Genomic DNA, 24,061 nt, shown 5'->3' with positions numbered 1-24,061 from the left:
CTTGCCAGATTTCAGCAGTTTTGAAATAGCATATAGAGGGGGGGGGGGGGGGGGGGGAAGAAGAAAAGAAAACAGCAATTTTTTCTGTTATCAATCAAGAGAAAACAGAAAAGGAAAGGAAATTAAAAAAAAAAAAAAAAAGAGAAAAAGAAACTTGAGCAAAAGAGCAAGCACTATTATTTTTAGAACAGGCAGCTGCCTCTGACAGTTCACCTAAGGTAGTGTTCTGTTTCTCCATTGGGCTCGAATTCATTCCTCTCAAGACTTTTGTATTGATCCTCTTTCTTTTCAGAGTTCCTGACCTTCCTCCTTTCCTGTCCCAGCCCAGCTGGTATGCTTTCATACGGCTTGGCTGGCTACTCAGCACTTGCATTTTACATTTCAGCAGGGATACCCTTAACATACTTAACCCACTCATTTATACCGCAGCAACTGAACTGGCTAGAGACGGTCTGTAGAGCTAGGGTTTTTTTGTTTGTTTTATTTTGGTGTTTTGTTTTTTTTTTTAATAGAAGATGTTACCTACTGAAATAAAAAGGTTGATTTCACTGCAAGTATGAAAATCTCACAAGTAAAAGTCGTGGTCTATCTAGTGTAGTGCTGCCATTCCTCCCTTTTGTGTATCTGACTTTTTCTTTTCTTTTTACCCTCCCCCAAGAAAAAAAAATATCAGTGTTTTGTTTCATTTTAACAACTTATATGCTAAATACAGAAATAATTGTAAGTGTAAATTTTCTTTCAAGTAAAATCTTAAAATTTAAAAATTTTGAGTTTGAGCCCAGACTTTGAAATCTCAAACTTCTTCATGAGCTACGATCTCTTGTCCTCTTCAAAGCATGGCTGGAAACTGCTTGACCCCCCTTTCATAGTCTGTTCCTACTCACTCTCTACAAGGGACACTGCACATCCTGTGCCTTGCTGTCCTCATCACCATGTGAGAGCCCATCTGCCTGCCTTATGCCTGCGAGCGCAGAGGAGAAGATCCCGGAGGCTATCTGAGGACAGCGTGGCTGCTGGGGTCCCTGGAGCAGCAGGACCTGGATGTGAACTGTGCCCGTGGGACTCAGGAGGCAGAATGAGCCCTTGCTGGTACCAGCAGATAAGAGCAGCCACAAAGGAATCCAAAGGAACTGGCCATGCATTGTGAGACAGGGAGGGCAGAGGGAACGAGGAGGCTTGCTTTCTAAAAATGGCATTTTCTGTGGAATGGAGGACAAAACAAACTGAATTTGGGAGTTGCTGATTCCTTCTTTGGCAAAGGGAAAGAAAGTGTAGGCCACAGTAGAAATGGCAATGGGTGTTCTTTCAGCGGCTGAGAAATTAGGAACACTTTTATTTTGCTTTCACACTATATGTAGAAGGAAAACATACATGTGCATTGAAGCATGGTGGAGGAAGTGAAAACAAGAACTGTCTGTGGAGACACCACACAGAAGAGCAGAAAATAATTATTGATGAGGAAAAATCTTCAATAAAATATATGTTAAGTTTTATTAGTTGTGCTGGGGTCTTTCTTGAACCACTGTTAGCACATTCCTGTCTTGTATTCCACTCCTTCCTCTAGCCCTATTACTTTTCTGATTTCCCCCCCTTCTTTTTACATTGCTCCTCATCCTTTTCCTTTGTAAGTGAGGTTATTATTAACAACCTATTTTCTTCTTGACATGTAACTGTTCAACGGTTACCTGTCAGAATTTTCCATCCTTTGGCCAGCCCTACCTTTTCATGTACCTGATATAATGTGCATAATGCATAGTTAAATCTAAGTGATGGATCTAATGACTCGTAAGACAATTTCAGTGTCATTTGAGAAAAATGTCATGATGAGCGCTTCTTAACAATCCCTAGAGAGCATCTGTGCAATCTCAACTAGTTTGAGCTGCCACTAGGGAAAAGACAAGGAATTCCTCTTTTTTCCCTCCCCCATGATTTTGAAATGACAGCCAAGTTAAATAAATAAACAGTATGAAGTAAATTCCATCCTTAAATATATTTGATACTGAAAGTCAGTAAGTTACCTGTATTTGTCCAAGGAGGAGCTTGTTTTCGGCCACATTTCCTTAGGCATTTCCAACATTAATTTTAGTAGTTAGGATCTGTAAAAAGAAAAGCTGTGTAAAAGAAAAGATTCTTAGAAGTGTGACTGGAAGATAGGTGCATGATTTTATTCCTTAGGGAAAACACTTTTGCTCGTATATTTTAAAAACACCTCTGCAGTGCTGCAATATCAATGTTACCGTGCCCGGCTGCCTCCAGCCTGCCTGCTGGGGAGTGAAACCTTCCTGCCTGCTTTTATTGCCCAACATGAATGCAGAGTGAATGAGACTTTCAAAATTCACTTTATGAAATTTTTAAGCGTTACTTACTAATTCAGGGAAGGAAATGTATTGTCCCAAAAGATTTGCATTAGCTATCTTCAACTGGACTAAATGAGTAAAATGGCATTTGGCAGACTTATACTAGCATACGAGGATCAGCCTGTGGTTTTCAAAATTACATGTCCAACTAATTAATAGAGGAGAGCTAAGTTTACACTGCCTACATTGAGCCTGTGCCCAAACACTTCTCTTTCTCTGCCACTTAATGTTCACAGACCGCGATTGCTTGTGTGAGGCTTTGTGGTTAGAGAGCTGGGTTTGCTGGGTGCTTTGTGTTAGGTTTGGTGGCTTGGTTATTTTTGTAGTTTCTGAGTGTATATATCCTTTTTGTTCTGCTTTGACATTGACACTGTGTTTTGCTTTAGTCTGAACACGTAGGAACAAACAACCTGATCTGCATAAAACATTTGTGTCACCTTTCCCTCCTGAAATTAGTATTCTTCAAAACAAACCAATATGTTTATATTGCATATAACATCCTCACTGTGACAGCCAAAAACCGAGTACAATAGGCACACCATTTGAAGCTGATTATATTAATTGCTATTCAGGTCATAGCTGAGATTAATTATTGTGTTTGTGTAGGATGTTCGTTAAGAGGTTTCCTGATTGCTGTTCAGACGATTGATTACTTGTTACATTTACTTTGTGGTTTCTGTGGGGAAAACATCTTTTATGCATTATCTTTATGCAAACATACTCAGGCCAGGCAGGGCCACTGAGAAGTGAGGATACCTACAGCTGCCACACTGAGAAGCCACGACATACGTCTGCGTTAATACCAAACTAGAAAATAGAAGATGCAAAAAACAGACATTACTTTAAAGCGCCTGAGTCTAGAGATAGTAACATAGCCTTAGGCACTGATGTACCTCTCATAATTACAGTAGGGGAAAAGAAATTAAAAAGCCTACAGAAAAATGCCAGTTGGCAGATCAGTGTAGATGAGGCAGTTTACAAAAGAGCCCACCTGAAGCCTTGCTGTACCCGTTACGTAGTTTGCAATGCCTTGAATCTCATCATTTGACAACAGCATGACCCAGGCTTTGCAGGCACACACAGTGAATTGCTTGATGTTTCTCCTAGAAATTGGCTGGTTTGAGGCAGAAGTGGGAATATGAAGCTTCCTGTGCAAATAAGGCATAATGTTCCAGTTAGTATCTGGAAGATTTTATGGGTATTTTTAGGCACATTAGCTTTAAAGAAAATCAAGAATATATTCAAGTATACGTCATATTTGGGGGGCATCCTTGGACGTGGTGAAGGATAAAGGCAAATGTGAACTGTCAGATTTTCTTTTATCTCCTGTAGCCCTCTTGAAATACGTTATTTAACCAGATGGCCACTCTGTCCGTCTTTACTGACCTGTCCATTTTTTTTTTGTCTGAACAACAAAGAGGTGATCATAAATAGCTGTTTACAACAAAAGTGTGAGGTACTGAAAAGAAGGCAAAAGAATGTAAACCAAATAAATCATAGCAGTCATAGCTGATTTATATGTTTTTTAAAGATTGCTTTCCAATCTAGTGCTTAAATAATAGTAAGAGTAAGGTATAAGACCATGTATAACTTTACAACAGACATGAAGTTTGTCTTTGTGCATTTGTATAATTCACTTTTCTTGCTTTACTTCTTACAGCGGTGTCAATAAAGCAGGAAAAAATTTGAAATGTTTACTTTAACATTCAAAATAATCACTAGAGCCTGATAAAAGATCTTACCAAGCATTCAGGATGATTGTATCACCAACAGGAGCTTTGTTTCCTGAAGAGTTTTCCTAGTGGAGCTAGTAGCAGCTCTAGTCAGAAAGGGTTTAGAGGTCCCGAGTATATGAGGACCCTTTTCTTTTTAGTAGCTAGGCTGAGATTAACTGTCAAGTAGAGGGTATTAGGTGTGATGATGACAAATATGACATAGTAGCTCCAAACAATTAACATAAATTAGTTTTGACCTGCCACTAAACCTTTGCACCCAGCAAACAAAATTCTGTGCGATACCTGTCTTAACGCAATTAGTGCACCCACTCAGCGGTCCGTCCATTAAGTGAATTGGTATTAAACTGTGAGATCTCTCCCTCATTTGAATAAATATTTTAGAGGAACCAGGTAGACTTATTTGTCAAACTCTGTAGGAGGCTTACCTGCTAGAGTTGCCTCATGCTGGAGAAATACAGTATCATTGAACCAGACCACCAGTTTATTTTTCAGTGGAGATGTATAAATTTTCCTTAGTACATTTGCTGTATCTCATACTTTTCCTTCTCTGTATTCTCATGCATTTAGATTTAAAAATGGCATGTTAAGTAAAATCACTTAACTTTGCAAGCCATAAAAATAAATTATGGTCAAGTTCCATTAACAGCCCACCACTGGTTCACAAACATACGCTCCTTTTAAGAGCATGTTTAGACTTTTGGGGAAAAGATAGGAGGAAAAAGAGGACTTACAAAGTTGCACTTGTGGCTGTTCTGCATGAGAAGTTCTTGTCCTGGTTTTTACCGCTTGTTTTGTCATTTAGCATAACATCCACATGGAGGAATGAGAGGAAATTAGACAGCAGGGAAAATGACTTAATGGTAATTCACTTTTTCACTTTTTTCTAATCTAGCACTTTTCCATCCCATCTTCTTTACCCACCTCGAGACAGCGACCTTTCATTTTCTTATGCTTTTCTTCTGCGTGCAAAATTCCTCGTTGTAGATAGTCTGCTGCCTTCAGATCAGACACTCGACTCTTTGCCTCATGCACAGCAAAATGAAGGTGTGATTTTATGTGTATGAATGTAGTTACGCTATTTGGACTGTGTTAGCACATATTAAAAAAAAAGGTAGGAACGAGGAGCCAAGACCTCTGGGAACTCGTAAGTAATGTGTGATCCTGTTACCCTACACTTCCAGTGCTAATGCTACCAACACAGGATAGAGTCGTGCTGGCATAGATGGGCATTTTTGTGTTGTAGTTACTCCCCGATTTTGCCATGTGAGCATATCCACTGTGCTGGGACTAAGGATGGGTGACATGCTGTGTGTTTTGTTGCTGTTATAATGGTTACCCTTCTGAGGGTGTTAGCAACCGGAATAAAGAAACGGGGACCGTGACTAAAATAGTGACTATGGGCATGATGGGTCAGAAGCAGAGTTATGAGGAGAGATTGGCACAAGTACTTTTTGCTATAATATCATGTTCTAGGAAAAGGAAAGGAACCGTAGCCAAATACCTGAGAAACCCAGGAAGAGGGCTTAAATGGCAAAGGGGGGAAAAGGTACTTTTTAGTCAGAACCTTGCCTGGAAAGATGCTTGGCCCCATTGATAAGTAAACTGCCTCTGGGTGGGTCGCTCATAATTCCTGGCGAGTGGGACCTTCTGCATACTCATCACAAATTAGCAGAGCTGCATTAACAGCAGACCTTCCCTATCAGCTGTTTTCAAGAGGAACCAGCAGGACTACCAGTATGCCTTACCATTTATGAAAGACAGACCTGGCTGTGGCTTTCTGGCTTTTATATTCAGGGAAATGACCTGAAGATTAAAGAAAAAAAGTAACAAGAAGTTACCTTTTTTAAACTTCAATTGTTTATTGCCTTTTTTTTTTTCTGACGACCTCAGTTCTTCACACTCCTCCTTCCCTGTTTCATACCATTATCACCTCTCTATTTCAGTTTTATCCAGTGTTGCCGACAGTTGTCACTGACTTGTTTCAGAATTTAGTCCTAGTCTTTTTTTTTTTTTCCCCCCCCTCCCAAGTTTCTTTCTTTTCAGACTACTTCTTTGACCAAGGACACATCCCAAAGCCTACCTGTAGAAGTACAGGAGTAAGGACTGCTGTGCCTTAGAGCTGGATTTTTGTAAGCAGCCACTCCCTCGATGCTCTGGTTACCAATCTCATTTATACGGCGTTGTATGTGGTTCACACAGTCAGCTCTCAGATACAGCTGCAGTGACTTCAGGGAGGCTCCTTTGGGGAGCAAAGGCTCTCAGCTGTGACTAAAGAATTCACATTTTCTGGCCAGAAGGTTTGCAATAGCATGTGTCAGTAAATGCTTCTTCCCATGAAAAGCATTGCCTTGAATGCTGCCCCTCTGCCCCTATAACTGCCCGTTTCTGAAGCAGTTAAGCATTCAGTGGCACTTTCACAAGTAAAAATCCCAATAATGGTACCAGCATCAATTGTGATTGGTCAGGGAAACAAAATGTAATTTAGTTTACACATATCTGAGTATCAAAATCTTCAGCTTCTGAAGTCTTAATGCATTTTTCAGAGGAAATTGTTTTCAGTTAAAGACACTGCAGGAAAACCTAATACATGTTTGAGGATTTAATTTCCTTGGGGGTTTTGTGTACTGCAGCTTTAACGAAGTCACAAAAGTTATTCCCACTTTATTCTGACTTTTTAATCCTGACAGATTTCCCCTAACACTTCATTAATGATGGGAATATAAGCAATATAGTCCAGATTTTAACTAGATTTTCACAGCACTAAAAAGTAAATTATATTTTTCCAGAGATTTTATTCAGCCTTAGTGGTACCACCCAGGAGGCTAAAGGTGATCTCCCCTCAAGCTCTGGAGTAGCTTAGGGATGTAGCACAGAATCTACTTTGTATGTAATGATTTCTGCATTAAGTCAGGTAAAAGCAGGGAAAACAGAAGTTTCGTCTAAAACTGGAAAAGCAACTATACTGAAAGAAGTCCTTACAAGTACTTTGTCTGTCTTGGATCACTGCAAAAATTAAGTAAGCTTTCTCCAGCCCTTCTTACTTGTCTATCCTGCTAAATATTCAAAACCCCAAATAAGTCCCTCATCCAGCCTTCTCACCATTGACTTGACTTATACTACAGCTGTCCTTTAAACAAGTATTTTAAAAATACAAAGCATGAGAGCACCTACAGAGACTGCAGTCTGGGGTGCTGCTTTTATGGATGAAAGGTATATTTTGATACAAGACCACTCTCATATTTAATTATCGTTCTTGGTATTTCACCAGTTCAGCAAAGTTTCATTTCCAAAGTCTAGCATACGCATGCATCGTTACCGCCTGTTCCACTAACACCATACAGGCGGCGTGCTGCAGCCTGCTCTCAAAGCAGCAGTTCTATTTGCAGAACTTAGTCTATTTGTAATTTCATTAAACTCACTTGGTGAATTATTTTAAATGTTACACTTGATAATTGGTGGGGTTTAAAAAAATATGGATATAAGGAGTAATTAATTTTACATTAAGTGAAGTCCAGTAATAAAATAATCCCAAACAATAAAACACAGTGGGAGAGAAGTCCTCATCTGAGATGACTGGAGCGGTACATTGCTTGTCACAGTAATGTCACTCTTTAAACCTTTACAATTGTTTGTCATTAAGAGAAATATTTTACTCACAGTATCTCCTATTGAACATAGTGTGTCCCTTTTTTTCTCTACTATTTCTTGTGGGATAATTGTGTTTTATAGACTCTTGCTGCTGTTTATATAATTGAGTGTCTCAGAGTAAGTCTGCTTCAATTTAAATCCATGCAAAGATTCATGCAGTCTTTAGCAGGAGTTGAGGGACACGTGAAGGACCTGTCCATCCCAAATGCCAGCCTAACAGCACCAAACACATACAGGGCTTAACCTTCTTATTCTTTGCGCTGCTTCCTGAAGTTTTCCTATTCCTGAGTAAATCAGGAGTATAGGCTGTGGCTGTTCTGCGTCCTCTTCTCCAAGGCACAACAAGAAGCAAACACCTGAGCTTTGCTAAGACCAGTGCATGACAGCATGTCATTGTAACAGTGACAAATGAGCAGCTGGCCATCACCAAAATAATGAAACTGACAATGAGATGTATCAAAATGCTGTCAAGATGGGGAATGCCTCCAGGCAGAGGTTGTCTTCTTCCCTGTGTGGACAATGCCCCTCAGCAGGCTGTGGGCTCAAACCACTCTGTGACATGCTGCTGCTATACCAATGTGTAAACAAGCAGCAGTAATTAATACATTCAGCAGCCCAGCAGAAAGCTTTTTTTTTTTTCCCTTTTTTTTTTCTGTTTAGCTTAGGCCATTATATTAATCTTGCTAATGAAACTGAACATTTTACACAGACCTATGGTATTCAACACAGTTGTGCCTCTTGGACCACAAGGTAAGCTGAGAATACACTGGCTGTCTCTTCGGCTGGGAATGGGAATGAATAGCAGGATGAGAAACACTTGGGTGTAGAATCCGTCATTGACAATATAATGTGCTTTTTAATGGCAAATGTTGGCTATCCAGTACAACATCACAATTCGAGCACCATTACTACATAACTTATCCTAAATCCTTCTGCAGAATGACAACCTTCATTATTGTGCATAAGCTAGTCAAAATCTCAGCAAATCTGCCTTCCATCCTGTTTCTGTCTTGTAGTTACACCAGCCCATGCCTGACTGCCCTGCTAGTCTAGACTCAGCTAACAGAGCCAGGCATTTGTAGGTGGTATTAAAAAAAAAGTAAAAAATCCCATTCATGATGGTGACTGACAAATATCAAGCATCTTAAATGAAGGTGCCCTGAAGGACTTACATCCTGCGGTGTAATTTAATGAAGTTATCAAAGTGATAGCAATTATATCATCTATGACAGCTATTGTATTATGAAGCATTTCTTTAATTAACAAAAGGTAAGGCAAGCGCTGCTATGAAACATGCTTGCCTTACACTCAGAGATACACAATTACTCTTTAGATTTACTCTAGTCAGACATTTGTTTTACGGCCTTTTTACCTGCCTTCAGGTGGGGCTGTGGCCTTTGCTCCCCAGGCCTGCAAGCTCCCCACAGCCCCAGGGTGCCGCAAGGTTCCCGTCCTCAGCCCTGTCCCATCTCCGAGCTCCAGGAGCAGAGCAGTGACATTGGGTTTTCTCACTCAGAAACTAGTGCAAGTCACTTTCCTCCACTGACATTGTGGGAGAATGGCTGATGGCAAAGCAGGCCAGCTTCAGAGAAGCGTGATGTATACGGAGCTAAAAACTGCTGGGAAGTGACAGGATCAACTGGGGCCTTTTAAGTACTGGGATACCTCCCAGAGCTTTTATTCAATTGCTATTCAGGTTTTATTCATTTTGAGCATCTGTTGGTTTCAGTGCATTCTTGACTAGGAATTAAATTAATAGAATCTCAGGATAGGATTTGCCTCATTGAGAGGAACTTCAGAGCATTTCAATAAAACCATAAAGTCCTAATAAAATCTTTTCTGTGGCATAAGGTTATTTTATAACATAATAAATATTTAAATATCCCTTCAGATATACAACATAGAGTTTAAAATGCTTTTCTTACGTGCTTGCAGATTAAAAAAAATAAAGTTTCTATTTTTGAGCATCATATCCAAAATCTTGGCATCAGCCAAGTTCCTAGTCATCCACATGTATACAAGCAGTTTCTCCAGGTTTGGGGAGTACAGACCCTACAAGAAAATCCTAAGTCAGAGTCAAAGCTGTTTGCAAACTTCTACGTATCCATATATATTGTAATTCTAAGTTTCCACCTCTTACATCTGCAAAATAATGTTTACAAAAATAAGTCTAGAAAAGCAATCTAAGATACTGGAACTTTAAAAAGAAAGTTTACTGGGCTTAATGTCAAGTAGAGAAGTTGTTTTTATAATATAAACCTAGACAGTACTGTGTTCCAAAATATATACAAATAAGCAAAGAGATACAGATAGTCACAAATGTTTGCAAGGAAGCAAGAGGTAGACAGCAGATTTTTTTTTTTAAATAGCTTCTATGGCAAAACCAAGTACCTCTCTCAGCTTGCTTATCAAATAAATTATACTAATACATTATTTAAAATAACCTTAGTATGTCACTATGAGTTATTAAAATCAAAGCTAATGTAGCAGGCTTGCTTGCTTTCTTATGTACATTTTAATTGTTGGCCAATGTTTTGAATTTCCAGTGCCCATGTAAAGAATTATTTAACCAATTATTCAAATACACAAAAATAATCTCAAAACCATTTAAAATTATTTAGAGCCCTATGTTGACTTAAGTTATCAGCTAAAATTTGGAGTTATTTTCCATTGATTTCACTGCAGGACTTTCAGTAAATACCCAATCAAAATTTAGAAGACATGAAATTTAATAAATCTATGGGCATAAATCTTTTCAGGTTGCTTTTCCTTTGGTTTTTTTATTATTATTTTTGCATTACCATATCACAGCCATGTTGAACAGGGTGATTTTGTAAGCTGTCTAAAGACATTGTTATAAGCAAAGCAATGCCACTTCTTATCCTTAAAACACTTTATTAGGGGCCAAAAATACTCAGATTGAATATGCAAAATGTTTTAATATAAAAAATGTAAATGCTGCATATCTTTAAAGAAAGAGGCACATGGTTTGGTTTGTAGCATAGTATAGCCGTAAATTCTGTGTTGGAGGAAAGAATATCTCACCTTCTCTCGGGTCTTTTATTTTTGTACCCTTACAAATAGTGACTCATTTTATAAACAGGTATTTCTCATTCTAATGAGTGCACTTCATATAGCTCCTTTAGTACAAACGGCGACCTAGAACTCCCTTTAAGGATAAATGCTGAACAACACTAGGTTGTTTAAATTACAGAGGAACAGTAGGAACACATGGAGACGTTATCTATCATTGTGGCAAGGCAACTGCAAGCCGTTCGGGCTTCGGGTGCTGCCTTACCCAGCCACAGAGCATCTTACCTCAAGCACAGCCAAGTGATAAGGAGGTGATGTCGCCATCGTACCCCTCACTGAGGCAGCTGGAGATGGAGCTGGGCTGTCCCGGTATGCTCCTGCCCCTGAACATCCCTGACCTCTGGGCTGCACAGCCAGGATACTGGTGGCTGGTGCAAGATTTTGATCTGCCCTGTACCACTACAAGAAACAGAATCTGTTGGAAAGTAGTCCTCCAGTCAGCCATCAAGTCATTAAACAGCATTTTTGCTCAAAAATGGTTGAACAGCTAGACAGGCTGGGATAAGAAAAAGTAATTTTTCAGATTTCAAACGGCAGCAGTTAATTGCATTACTTTATCCAAGGTGTTTCTCTTTATCACATCTTCTGTAAGACAAGCCTGTGATAGGTGGAACTGATAGTGAACATAATATGCTGTAATTTACAGCTTCCCAGGGTGGTACGGTGGAAAGGAACATACTTTGAGCCTCTCTTATCAACTTACTGTATAATAGATTGGAATGTATTAGGGTAAAAGGAATCCTTGTCGTTAAACTTTACCTTCAGGCATCCCAGCAGGCAATTGCAGAAAGACTGTTTTTTCCGCTATAGAAAACTTACATTCAGTCTCTCCTTGTGAGAAACTTCCCCACCTAATGCTTACCAAAAGTCAAACATTTTTTAGTGTATATTCATTCTACAGTTTTCATGAGTTACAGCTGTCTCATCCTGGCATATACACCCAGGCTTAACCTCAGAAGAGTGTTAACAGTACAGATAACAAATTGGCAGCACAACATCCATGTAAGCAAAAGCATCGGTGCCGAGCAGTGCTACACAGCGCAGGCTGCCCTGCTCTTACTAACGGGGTTGCCTGAGCTATCCCAGTTGATGTGCTGGTAGCTGTTCCTTGTAACAGAGGAGGCAAGCTGAGTTCAGAGTGGAAGCCGTACCGCAGCAGTCTTGCCACAGCTCTGTGGTGAAGGAAGCCTCTTCATCGCTGGGTGGGAGTAACTCTACAATCAGCTCAGTAAGCAAGCTTGGCTCCGCTCAGGGGAGTTGCTCATGTGCTACGCATCTGATGCGTTAACTGAAATATTACACACATTATCATAAGCCTTTCTTGCACTTAGAGGTGCAATATTTTATTTCAGGTAGAAAACACTCATTCAGACTCAGGAAGTATTCCGTGTCATTTGGGACAGTAACTAAGGCCATGAAGTATTTTTGGGGACTGGTTTTATCCCCGATTCCCATTGCTCTGAGTCTCCCACCCAAGGCAGCAGTGCCCAAGGGGCAGCAGTAGGGATCCTGCAGGCATTATGCCCCCTGCTCTGCAGGGGACAGGAGAGCAGCTGCTCTCCTTCCCCCTGCCCTGCCACCCAGCCAGTTTGGATTCTCTATATTTCAACATGCTGTGATGAAATAAATTTTGAAAATGAAAGGTTGTTAGGAGTCAGTGGAATCACGTACCATACCGAACTATAAATTTGCAGATAATAGTCATAGTACAAATTAGCGTAGGAAATTATTGTGTATTTTTTCAGAGCCATGCAGTTATTTGTTTTTAATTATGGATATAGGTAATAAAGGAAAAAACATGACAATTTCTGGCACAGAACTGAACAAATTACTAGTTTTTCACAAAGTTTGCAGCCCTTCCTGAAAAGATACTGTATAGTTTTTTGATTGAATTACTTACATTGATGGAGTATCATAATGTGGATTTGATGAGTGTCTTTGTTCTCTTTCAAAGCACTATGTGCTATAATCTGAATGTGCAGACATCACACAATTCATTGTGAATACTAATAGGACATCCCTTCGCTGTAGATTAAAATCCAACATTTGATTTTGTTTCTGGAACAATTCCACATTATGTAGGTATACACTGTGATTCATTAAAAATATTTATTTTCTCACCCTGACAAACACAAATGAAGGGAAAACAATGTAGCACACCTTTTAAGAGAAATGAGGTGAAATTGGATTTCACTTACAATTGTCATTTTTGTTTATGTTCCTTTTCATTCATCTTTAAGTGGTTCACATACACGGAAGGGTCCTCTGAGCCTGGGAATTCTGTAGCAAAAAATGATCAAACACAACAGAAATGAGTGCAGATTCCGTGGCAATAGTAAGTTTATATATATATATATATATTAAAACCAGTGTTTCTCCATAACATCACCAATTCTAATTGTCATGTTTGACACCCAGTGTTAATCCATCGGCTCTAAAGTTTATTAAAAATGGCAGTAGGCACATTGCTAATACAGGAACAGGTCAGAACTTGTCAAAACCAATACTGACGTTAAGAATCAGAAATAAAATTATGGTTATTGTAGGAATATAATTTTGTATGAAATCCACGGGCACAGAATCAATAACACAGGAGGAGGACAAACAGTGCCTACAGATGCAAACAGTCCCAGAAGTACAGCTGAGATATCCCCAACACAAAGAATTTCTTTTGTCACTTCAGTCCCTTTTATTTGTTGTCTGGCTCTGCAGTTTCTTTTCTCTGTGGCATTAGCCATGTAATTAATTAAAAAAAAAAAAACTCTTTGAAAAAAAGGCCTGTGGGGCAAAGGAAAAGGGTGTGTTCCAGGCTTAGCTTGGTCTGAGCACTAATTACTTCACCTCTTTGTCTGATCACCCCCAGCTGTAACTCTGTGGGCAGCTGAACACGCCTGCTTGTAAATCATCTGGAGATTTACAGCTTACAAAGTAATAAGCAAAATGCTACATAAACATGCAATATTGCATAAACATGGATTGATAAAGTTTTCTTATAGCTTGAAGTGACAGTTTTGCTATCCTTATTCATAGCAAGTACATTACATTGCTACATCCTATGACATGGGTAGCCTGTTGAAACTGGTGTGATAATACGCCAAATAAGGGACTATCATAGCTGGGGAAGACAACCTGCCTTGGCTTAGCAAAGCTGTCTACAATGATAACACAGTAAAAGATTGTTCAGATTTAGGGAATTAACTGTTTATTGAATTGCACTCAGTGTTTGTCTCATTCTGATGATTAATAAAACATCAACTTACTATTTTGGTAAGGCTCTCAATAATATACACATTAATTTCTGTAGGCTGTATAGGTATTTGATTAGAGCATCTGTCCTAAAATTAGTTCCTTTTGGAAAAAATAAAGCAAAATTTGAGATACTATTTTTCCAACTATTTTTTGCATCACATTGGACAAAAGTTATTGAACTACTCCTTAGGAATCCTCTCTAGTAGTCTTAAAAGTCTCCCACAGAGGAAGCAGGAATCACCCCAGGAAAACTATTAAAGGCAACAGTGGTTTGTCACAGGCAACCATTAATAAATACCACAGAGGATTTGGTATCCTTCTGCTCATTGTCTTACTCTGCTTCATACTCGGTATCCCACAGATATCATGCAGAACGACTGTCTGTTGTAGCTGCACATTTAGGCAAGCAGGTAGTATCTTTTAAGTTGGTGGAAATTATAAACAGGGAATAAATGGTAAAACCTTTTTCCTGAGGGTGAATACTTAAACAAGGACTCTTTGTCTTTACAAAGGCAGTTAGGTTTGGGGTTTGGTTTTGTTATTTCCCCTTTTAACTTCCTAGTACAAGAGTTATGTGTTTTGGTGCATGAAAAAAAGTTTTGTATAAACTTTGTGTCCATCAGAGTAGCTTGATACAGTGCATTTTGGTATCTCAGTCTTCATCATGATAGCTCCGAATGCTGGCAGTCTAAAAGCGAAACCTACAATCACAATGAGATAACATAACCTTCAATCAAACTCAGCTGTACTTCCCTGGTATAGCATATTCTACAGTTCTACTCATAGGAAAGAACAGCATTTTCAGATGAAGCAAAGAAAAAAAAAACTGAAGCATGCTACCATGTATATGTATCTAGGAAAAAAAGTACTGCCTGTAGAAAAAAAATATTTCTTCGTACCTGAGTTTAGATTGTAGAGATTGCAACAGAAATACCCTCAGTGCTGACCCCAGTAGCATTTGCAGGTGCTGTGTTTACATCTGTAGGAAAGGAAATAATCTGAATGTCTTGTCCTAAATCCTGCTGCCCTTCGTAAGAATAAAATCATTGGGGTGACAAATGCCTTGAGGTGACATATGTAGCGAAAGTCATTTTGTTGGGACAGAACTGGTTGGGCCCACATCCAGTACACATTTACACCCCCAGAATATTTTTTTTTACAGCATAAACACTTGCACATACAAGTAGCTATTTGTATACGTAAATGACCTTTTAACAGATAAGCGTGAGCATGACAGCACAGGCATAATTTAGCTCTTTGTTCGCAATTTAGAGTGCATTTTCATGTTGCCCTTAAGCCAATCTGCACCGCTTGGCTTCCCCAGCTGTTGCATCCCTTCCGGCAGTATCAACACTTGAGTCAGTGGAAAACTAAGACAGGGAAAACATACTTGCTTTCCAGACACATCAGCTCTGTCATCCAGCTCACCACACAGCAACATAATTGCTAGGTACAGAGGTGGGATCTCCCAAGTTTGCAGGGAATTTGTCCTTAGAGAAGCTGCCAGCTCAGAGACCACCTGCTCCCCAGTAGGAGTGTGGGGGCAGGGGTGTTGCTCTGTGCAAGCAGCACACTGCTAGATTGCAGGCTAAGGCTTGCTTGAGGCACGGCTGAGCCCACAGCAAAGGTGCAGCTCTGAAGGAAAGGGATTTTCCATTAGATCCACTGGAAGTTGCTGGACTGGAAAACTGACACAATGGGATTTCTTAAGTTTTTTCTAAATGTTTCAAGGCCCCCCTCCAAACCCAGAAGAGTTACGTTTGTGCTGTTTTAAAGAGTAGCCTCATTCTAATTTAGTGTAAAATTAGCTTTAGTGATTGGAAGCCCTTGATCTGTTTTGCTGTGCTCAGAGGAAAAGGTAGCAAGCAAGCAGGTGCAAAGCCCCAGCAGGACAGGAACCCTGCATGCATCTGCATACGTGCAGCCTTACACCCACCCTTACAAACATGCCCATTTGCAACTATATAATACTGCTCTGTGACCGTATATTGAGCTTCCCTGAACCTGAAAATTCCCAAATTAAGTACAAATTACAAAGCCTATTACTTATAGCGTTGTTCAGTCAGCCAAGCCCAGCAAGTAGCTTGAGTTATTGCATGTACCGCATGTGTAAGTGCTGAGGTTGTTTTTACATACTCCTAGTGAGACATTAGCATTTTGGACTTCCACTACCTAGGTGGAACCTGCACAGAGGTTAAGTGGATGTCATCTTAAAAGTGTTTTTTCTTCATACTATTTGCTTTTTAGTGACTGCATGTACCAGTGTGGGCTTCTCTTATTACTCTACATTTAAATACAGTAGGAATAAACAAAAAACTCTTCGCTTGTTTAGTAATAGTTTGTTATTTTACACTGTCCATTTTTGAATGTGCTTGTATGAAATACTTTACAATGTCAAGTCAAATACAGCCGTCTTCAGTTATACTCTGAATATTTAGACACTGTAGGATAGCTGTGCTATTAAAAAGCTGTAACTGTTTGGTCGACAGTCAGGTAATTCTTGAAGCAATATTAATGGAACTATAGTGTTTTAGAAACCTTCCAGATTAAAAAAATACTATGGCTAAGAGAAAAAAAAAGAATAGAGGGTTTTGTGCATCTTTCTCAATAAGGAAACAGTGTATGCAACATTATCATTAAACTATTGAAGTGGCAATTTGATGACAGGAAGGTTTAGTCCAGATGTATTGAGGACAGAAGATTTTTTAAACTGCAGCATAAGCCCATCCTGTTACTTCCAAAGTGTTTACCACATTAAGATCTAGCTAACCAGTAACAGCCTTGTGAAAAACAGTTTTCACTGTACCTCCCTTTAAAATACAAACCAAAAAATCACAATAATGCTGTCCTTTAGTGGAGAGATCCAGACCCATCTAGTTTTCATTTAAGTCATTACAAAACTAGATTCATTTTTCGATACCCTTAGAACATTTAGTTGTCATTCTACGCTGCTTATTTCTAGCCTCACATGAGAGTTTGTATGCGCATGACTGCGACTGGTTTTTGGGGCTGCAGTGAATGGTCTACCCGAAGAGCTGTCCAAGAAAGACACGTTTACTGGAACTAGCATGAGATAGGGTTCTGAACACTGTTGTAGCTCATCCATTAAACACCACATGGGTGCTCTCTTCTGCTTACATCACTTGGTCGACACAGAAATCAGGTTGGAATTCTTGGCCTATCTGAAGGTACTCAATTTCCAAGACTTGTGGCATCAATACTTTGCATGAGCCTCCAGAGATACTACTCGACAGCTGCCCACCAGGAGGGCAAGCAAACCTTTATTGTAGGGGTAGGGGCCACGGGGGTAGAAGATGGAGCTTCCTTGGACACCAGTTAGAAAGCTCCAAGAGCAACCTTTTGCAGAAGCCACAACCATCATGTCCTACCTGCCTCCACCACTGTGGCAAGGCACATTTCTTCAGTTTGTCTGCAGGCAGGAAAAATGGGACTAGTTACATTTACTTACTTTTTCAGTTGTGTGATCTGTTAGAACAAAGCCTCCTGCCACTCCCACACATCCCACCCCTTGCAAGGCAGCACCAGCCAAATGCAGCTCACAGCTACCACCCTGCCCATCCCGGGGAGGGGGGGGGGGGCTGCTGGCCCACCCCCGGCAGCATACTGCCGGAGCCCACCCAGACTGCAGTGTTCCAATTTGCTCACACCATCAGTCTTCCTGAAATTTATCCAACAGAAAATTTCCATGCTCCCATGATTTCACATCCCACAATCTGATTTCATACTCACATACTCAGCTAATCTAAACCTACTCCACTGTCGCCTAGGGCCAGATGTGGAGCTTTGCATTTCTGTTGTGTCTTACCTCCTCGCTCGCTGCGTATCCCTCAGTGAGCACCAAAGAGCAACAGGAGCAGAGTCACGCAACACAAGGGCACAGGACCACCCCAGCACCAGCCACGACCTCACCGGTGGGCACCATCCCACATGACCTGAGCACAACCAGGAGACACAAACCGTCCATCAACCGCCCCACACACAGCAAGCAGGCAAAGCAGGGTCATCGAGGAAGCCACAGCAGGAGACAAAACAAAAGAAAACTGAACCCAACTCAAGAAAATGAGGCAGATGAAAGCCCCAGCCTGAGCTTAAATAGGGCCTGGCCAGGGACCCAGGTGGGGCTGGTCAGGGTTGTTAAAGCACTCCCCACTCTCACACGTTTCTCAGACATTTTGCTATCCATACATTTCCCTTGTGGACTGAAAGTCTGGCCGCAATAATTTATAACCACAGTAAAAAAGAAAAGAAAATAAAAGGTAGTTTTTTAGTGTTTCCAGCACCCTGATTCCCCCTGTCACCACCAAGGTGATTTGATTTCTCAGTTTTTTGATGCTCTCATGTTCCCTCTGTGATCACCACAATAATTGAGACCATCTGTCTGTGATAACAGACCAACCTGCCTTTGTGCTGGCTTTCCCTTGCCCCGGGATGACACCTTTCAGCTGTAGTGTTTTAGACCTCTCCTTTCTCTACCCCATCAGTGGCTTCCACACTGAATTCATGGATAGTCCAAAATAATCAGAAAGTGAGCAAGATGAGATCTGTATCAGACCACAAAACATGAGGTAGAGACACCGAGGTGGTTGTTATTGACAGTAGAAGCCTCCTGGTTGAGGAGACCCCCTGTAGCTCCTGCGTGCCTTCCTTGCCAGAGGTCCTGCAGGGCAGCAGGATGGCCAGAAAAGCAACTTGGACAAAAATGTGCTGACGTGAGCTGAGCATTACGCTGGAGATTGATACCCTCTGCTGCCTTGTCCAAGGAGTGCTTTCATGGATGGGCTGACCTAAGTGCATTTGCCAAATGCACCGATGCATTTGGTGCTGGAAATATTATTTTTTTTCCTATTATACATTTTCAGTTCACAGTGTTGGAGAGAGGCATGATCTAATAATCTGAGAGCTACTCTGAGTGCCCAGAATGCCTTCACGTGATCTACCAAAAGGCTTTGGAAGAAACAGGACAATATAATCAGGGATTACAGAGTTCATCACGCAAAAGCATTTCTCTCTAATTCTGCATCTGTATGTAAATTTGGGATAGGATCCCATATCTCATGGAGGTGTTGTCGTGAAGATTAATTAGCAAGGTCTGTGTTCCATGAGGCTATGTTCCAGGCCTTTAAAGGCTTAAATATCCTTTAAAAATCTGAATTTTAAGGGCCTGCTTGCACTGAGTTTGTTGCGGAGTCAGGGCCATAATCTGCAATGTACTTCCAAGCTTAAAAGTGCACAAAGTTGTTAAGCATTATTATTTATTTTTGGCCAGTCAGATCCTCCCTGGTTTAATCTTTTTAAGTCTCCCCAGAAGTTATTGATTTAAACATGCTTTTTATTTTCTTTTCGCTGGTTTTGCTCAGAGTTCAAAGTGCTTGTCTCGTCATCCAGATGCCTCTCACTTGGGAGCTCTGTGAAAGAGCATCAAATCTTCCACTGAGATTTTAGCACTTTTTCTTTCTTAACTTAAATCACTTTAACTTAAAATGCTGTCACTGCAGTGATGAAAGGCTATTGATGGTAAAATGTTCCTGTCTACAACCATCCCTGTCTTCATCACAACAATAATTCTGCAGACGTTGACCGAGATGCTCTCAAACCAGCTAATGGATGTAGTCAGTTTGATAACATCAATTATCATGCGACAGATTCTGTGCCTTGCCAATCTTCCACCACTCTTGACTCTTTGCCCTTAGTAGGACAATGCCTAATGAGTAGTATCTCCCAATTAATGGTTTCATTATCTGGCGCTGTCACGGTAAACAGGTAATACCTTGTTAGAAACCACATGCAAAATGTAAGCATTAGGGCAATTGCTGCTATTAGCTATTACTGGCTAATTAGTAATATACAATGTACAGCACAGTACCAAGCGAACTGCTTGTAATGATCTCTTGGAAAGGAAAACAGAAATACTCTATTATTGCCAAAAGTGTGACTCAAATGTGGTAATTTACTGCACAACCTCACGCCAAACGTGAGGCAGACTGTATTTATTTTTGGTTTTGCACATCTGAGCTAACTACCTTGAGGCAGTGGTACAGAAATCAGCTGCTGTGACTTGCTTCCTGAAAATTTATTTTGCTCCTTTTTAAAATCTTGGTCTGCTTGACCTCAGCAGCCTTAACCAGTTTGAAAATGCAAGTTATAATCCTCTATAGGGATTTAGCCAGGTGTCTATTACAGCATGTAATCTGTGATACAGCTTCCAATATTCATGCTGCAGAAGGGTTAAGCCACTCTGTCTTTGTTCCTGAGTAAAAAAGTCCATGGGGCGTTAGAGTGGACAGGAAGCAGATTGAAAGAAGCAACATCTTCAATCAAGCCCTAAGCCTGCGCGGATGCGCTGAGGAGCTGTCCTGATGAGAGACTGGCTTTGTCTGAGCAGCAGCGCTTGGACTTTAACCCTTGAACAGGAGCTGCAGCGCGGCTGCTGGCTCCCCTGCTGACGCTCAAAGGTCGTACTACTGCTAGACCTCTGTTTTTAGCCAAGACCCTCACTCTAGGGTCACTGTCCTGTCCGCCACCAAGTTGTTCCTCGAGATGCACTTGGTAAGGCGATGTTCCTGCCCAGTGGGAGGGATGTCTAGGGACGTCCCAGGTGGGGACACTTGCAGAGCACCTCAGACACCACTATGAGGGTTCAAGCTGGCTGGCACAAACAGACATCACTGAGTGCTACAACAAACTAAATCCAGCCAGCTGAGGGGAAACACTACTGGTACCAGTCAGCCCTAGTCAGCAGCTTCTTCAGTAACTCCACTTGAGAGTTACGGGCACTGAGCGTGACCAGACCGTGTGATGCAGCCAGGTGCCCTTGCCATGCTTGCAAAATGGGTACCTCGCCCTAAAGCCAGAGCTTGTAGACTATGTCAGTAGTTTTGGTAATATTTTTCGTTCCATGAGCAGCCTAAAACAAAATAAATACCAACTTAATTTGCCTACCTGCAAGGAGCTATTTAATATGCATCTCCAATTACTGTACAGAAAGATAGTGGGTTTCTTCTGGATGGTCATGGTGTTGGGAAAGCCTCAGCTACCTTTTATGCTAATTGGCAGTAAAGTGTTTAGAAGTGTTTATTAGGGTTTAATTATTTAGAAATGTCCTAATGGCTTAAATACCATTTTGAAAAGTTACAAATATTTTCCACCCTGTCCAGCTGAAGAGCTGCTGCTTGGAAGGCTTGAATGAAGATCAGTTTACGGCTGCCTGCTGGTCACAGAATTACTTACGGCTGCTAATGTTCCATGCTTTAGGTGTCCCCGACACAGAACGGCCTTACTTTTCACAGATTGGCTAAGGTTTCTCTTCGTTGTATTCATTTTACTGAGATATAGATCTTAAAAAGGATTATCACAGAGATCAAGACATTAAAATAGGCAACTAATGCCAGTTAAATTAATTGTTTTCATATTAATGTGTACTAAGGGATGTTCATGTAGGGTAAGACCCCTTTACACTGTTTTGGTAGTGTAAGTATGACTTAACATGCTAATTATGTTTAAGATTAATTAGAAGCAGTTTAATGCCAAGATGCTGGTAGAGAAAATGGGAATCTGACTCCAAGCCTCTGAAGCAATAACCAAGTTAAATACTTCTGAATTACATCAGTGACGTCCGTGTCAGCAGGCAGAGGGGAACTTCCCTAAACTCATCATTTCTCTCCCCCTCCCTGCGTTAGAATTCAGGACATTTATTTTATCAGCTTATATCAGCTTAGGGTTTTTTTTCTCCTAATATTCTCTAGAATACTGAACTCCACGCAGGTTGTTTTGGTGTCATCCAATCATTCGAGTCTTAAAAGAGAATTTCATGCTATAAAATTAAAAGAATAATTCCATTTATTGGGTAGGATATGCCTGAAGCTTTTTATTAGGATTCTCATTTGCAGTGATACCCTTACCCCAGGGTTTCAGTGGCAGGTTGTGCCACTGATGTTACTGCTGGTAAGACTTTGAGGTGCAGGACAGCACTTTGACCATTTAATGTGAACAGCCTCATCTTTCCCAAAAAAAAGCCTTGTGCCCACAGAGATGTAGACTACCATTCAGTAGCCAGCTAGGGCTGATTTTTAGCATTCACTGCACCATTTTGTAGGTACCTTATTGCTACCAGCTCTCATGATCTTACTGTGTTCACGTTAGCTTGTGTTTTGTTAGAGACCCGTCTCCCTGCATTCTCTGATTATATTGGCACCTCAGCTTTTGCCAAAAAGGAAGAGATGAAAGAAAAAGGGAGCAAAAGAAATCCACTGACATTCAGAAAGAAACAATATGTCTTACACAATGTGGATTACCCACTGGAAGTCACAAAGCGTGCCTCCTCCAGCATGCAGGGACTCGCGGATCAGAGTGGCTTTAGTTTTTAACATGAAGAATGACAACAGACTCAGTGGGTGCTTTGGAGCAGGAAGCCGAAGCCATCCCTCAGCAGAGCTTAATGCACCTGTCTGGTACCCAGGAGCTTTTATTTGCTGGGTTTCAACACCCACGAACTCCCGGTGAAGTTGCTTTTTCCAACAATGACAGAAGCATATACATTATAGGTATGCACGCTGCTTTGTGGGGATAGGTACAGCAGTGACCAGATTTTTCTAGTAAACCTCAGAAAGCTGTGATTTGCACAACTGTGAGCATTTTCTGCAAAACTGATATGTACATATAGTCAAAGGGTGTGGAACCTTACAGATTTCACAATGTGTATTTTCCCTAAGGAAAAGGCCTAAGTAAGTTAGCAAATTCTGGCATTTGTGTCTGATATATTAAATGAAGCTTAAATAATTAAAAATTCGGTGTTTTCTCTGTTCTGCTTGAAACTTATTTTTGATTTTCACTGTTTTATTCAAAAGGAAGGCATAGAAATAGCAACCGTGAGCTTGAAATCAGAGCTGTAACAGGGAGTTACAGACACGTTTTGCAGAGTATTTCCAGTTACAGCTGCGTGCTTTGAAGCTGTCAGTGTAACAAGCAGTGTGCTGCTTTCAAATAACCCTTTTTGTTGTCGTGCAGTTTTTTTCCTAGCTTCAAGTCCCAATGAATCGTTGTCAGTTTTAGCATTCAGCTGTATTAATGGGAAAGAAAGAGAGAGAAAGAAAATAGTATTTCCCTGCCCAGGTTGCTGGTCAGAGTGCAGGAGCCCATTTGCTTGTGCTTGGTGGGCATATGTCAAGGGGCAGAGCAGCAGCCAAGTTGGAAACTCATGTTTGAAACCCGTTTCCCAGACTGGATGGCATTGAATTGCTTCACTGCCCTGAGGCTTTGCGATGGAGAGAAGCGTAACTGTAATTAGAAGAAAAGGTTGATTATCATACAAAGGCTTGTTCTGTTTTCAGGGTAGGTGAGGGGAATGGTGATTAATGACAGTAACAGCTACACTTATGCCCCTGTCAAGCGCTGCTAGGTATAGGCATGTGCATCGTTTTCGCCATCAGTGCTGACCATCAGTGAAAAGAGGCATGGCCTCTTCCACCATCCGTGTGTGAGACGGAGGGAAGGATACGGAGCAGCCGTTGCTATCTGGAACAAACAAAGAATGAACAAGTAGCAAAATACTAATGTGTTGTTGAAAGCTGAAATTAGATAGATGTGATTCAGTGCAGCCTACAGGGTCTGATATCTTGGCAACTGCTGCAAGATATCCCCAATCTGCAGACAAAATAGCCTTTGTGAAGAAGCAGAAGATCGTAGTGTGCAAGTTAATGCATCAAAAGGCCAGGAAGAAAATAATTCACTTTCACCTTGCTACAGAGGACAAGCAGCAGTAAAAGCTGTGCACTATTGGCAAGCTTTTTTTGTTGCTGTTTTTAACTCACCCCCCAGTTCAGAGCTCCAGCCACCTCGGCAGCATTCCAGCTGGATCTGCTGACATCTCCCACCTAATCAAGTGCTGGATTATCTCATTCTGATAAATTGGAGCCAGTGCCTTGTGAAAAGTCTTTCCTGAAGTACTTCACTACCCTGTAA

At 40.8% G+C, this 24,061-nt stretch overlaps 1 protein-coding gene and 1 long non-coding RNA gene across 6 annotated transcripts in view; one reads left to right on the top strand and one right to left on the bottom strand.

Moving 5' to 3' along the window:
• NTNG1 (netrin G1) overlaps positions 1–24,061 on the top strand; it is a 158,793-nt gene that overhangs the window by 43,081 nt on the left and 91,651 nt on the right. The window lies entirely within an intron of this gene.
• LOC114012107 (uncharacterized) lies at positions 12,689–19,213 on the bottom strand. The gene is made up of 3 exons (XR_003554383.2): positions 17,910–19,213; positions 14,983–15,062; positions 12,689–13,114 (listed from the first exon to the last, which is right to left on the bottom strand). It is a non-coding gene; the product is annotated as an uncharacterized LOC114012107 (long non-coding RNA).

This window comes from Falco peregrinus, chromosome 10 (genome assembly GCF_023634155.1).
Source record: "Falco peregrinus isolate bFalPer1 chromosome 10, bFalPer1.pri, whole genome shotgun sequence".
Classification (NCBI taxonomy): domain Eukaryota; kingdom Metazoa; phylum Chordata; class Aves; order Falconiformes; family Falconidae; genus Falco; species Falco peregrinus.
This window is presented reverse-complemented; position numbering and strand designations above follow the sequence as displayed.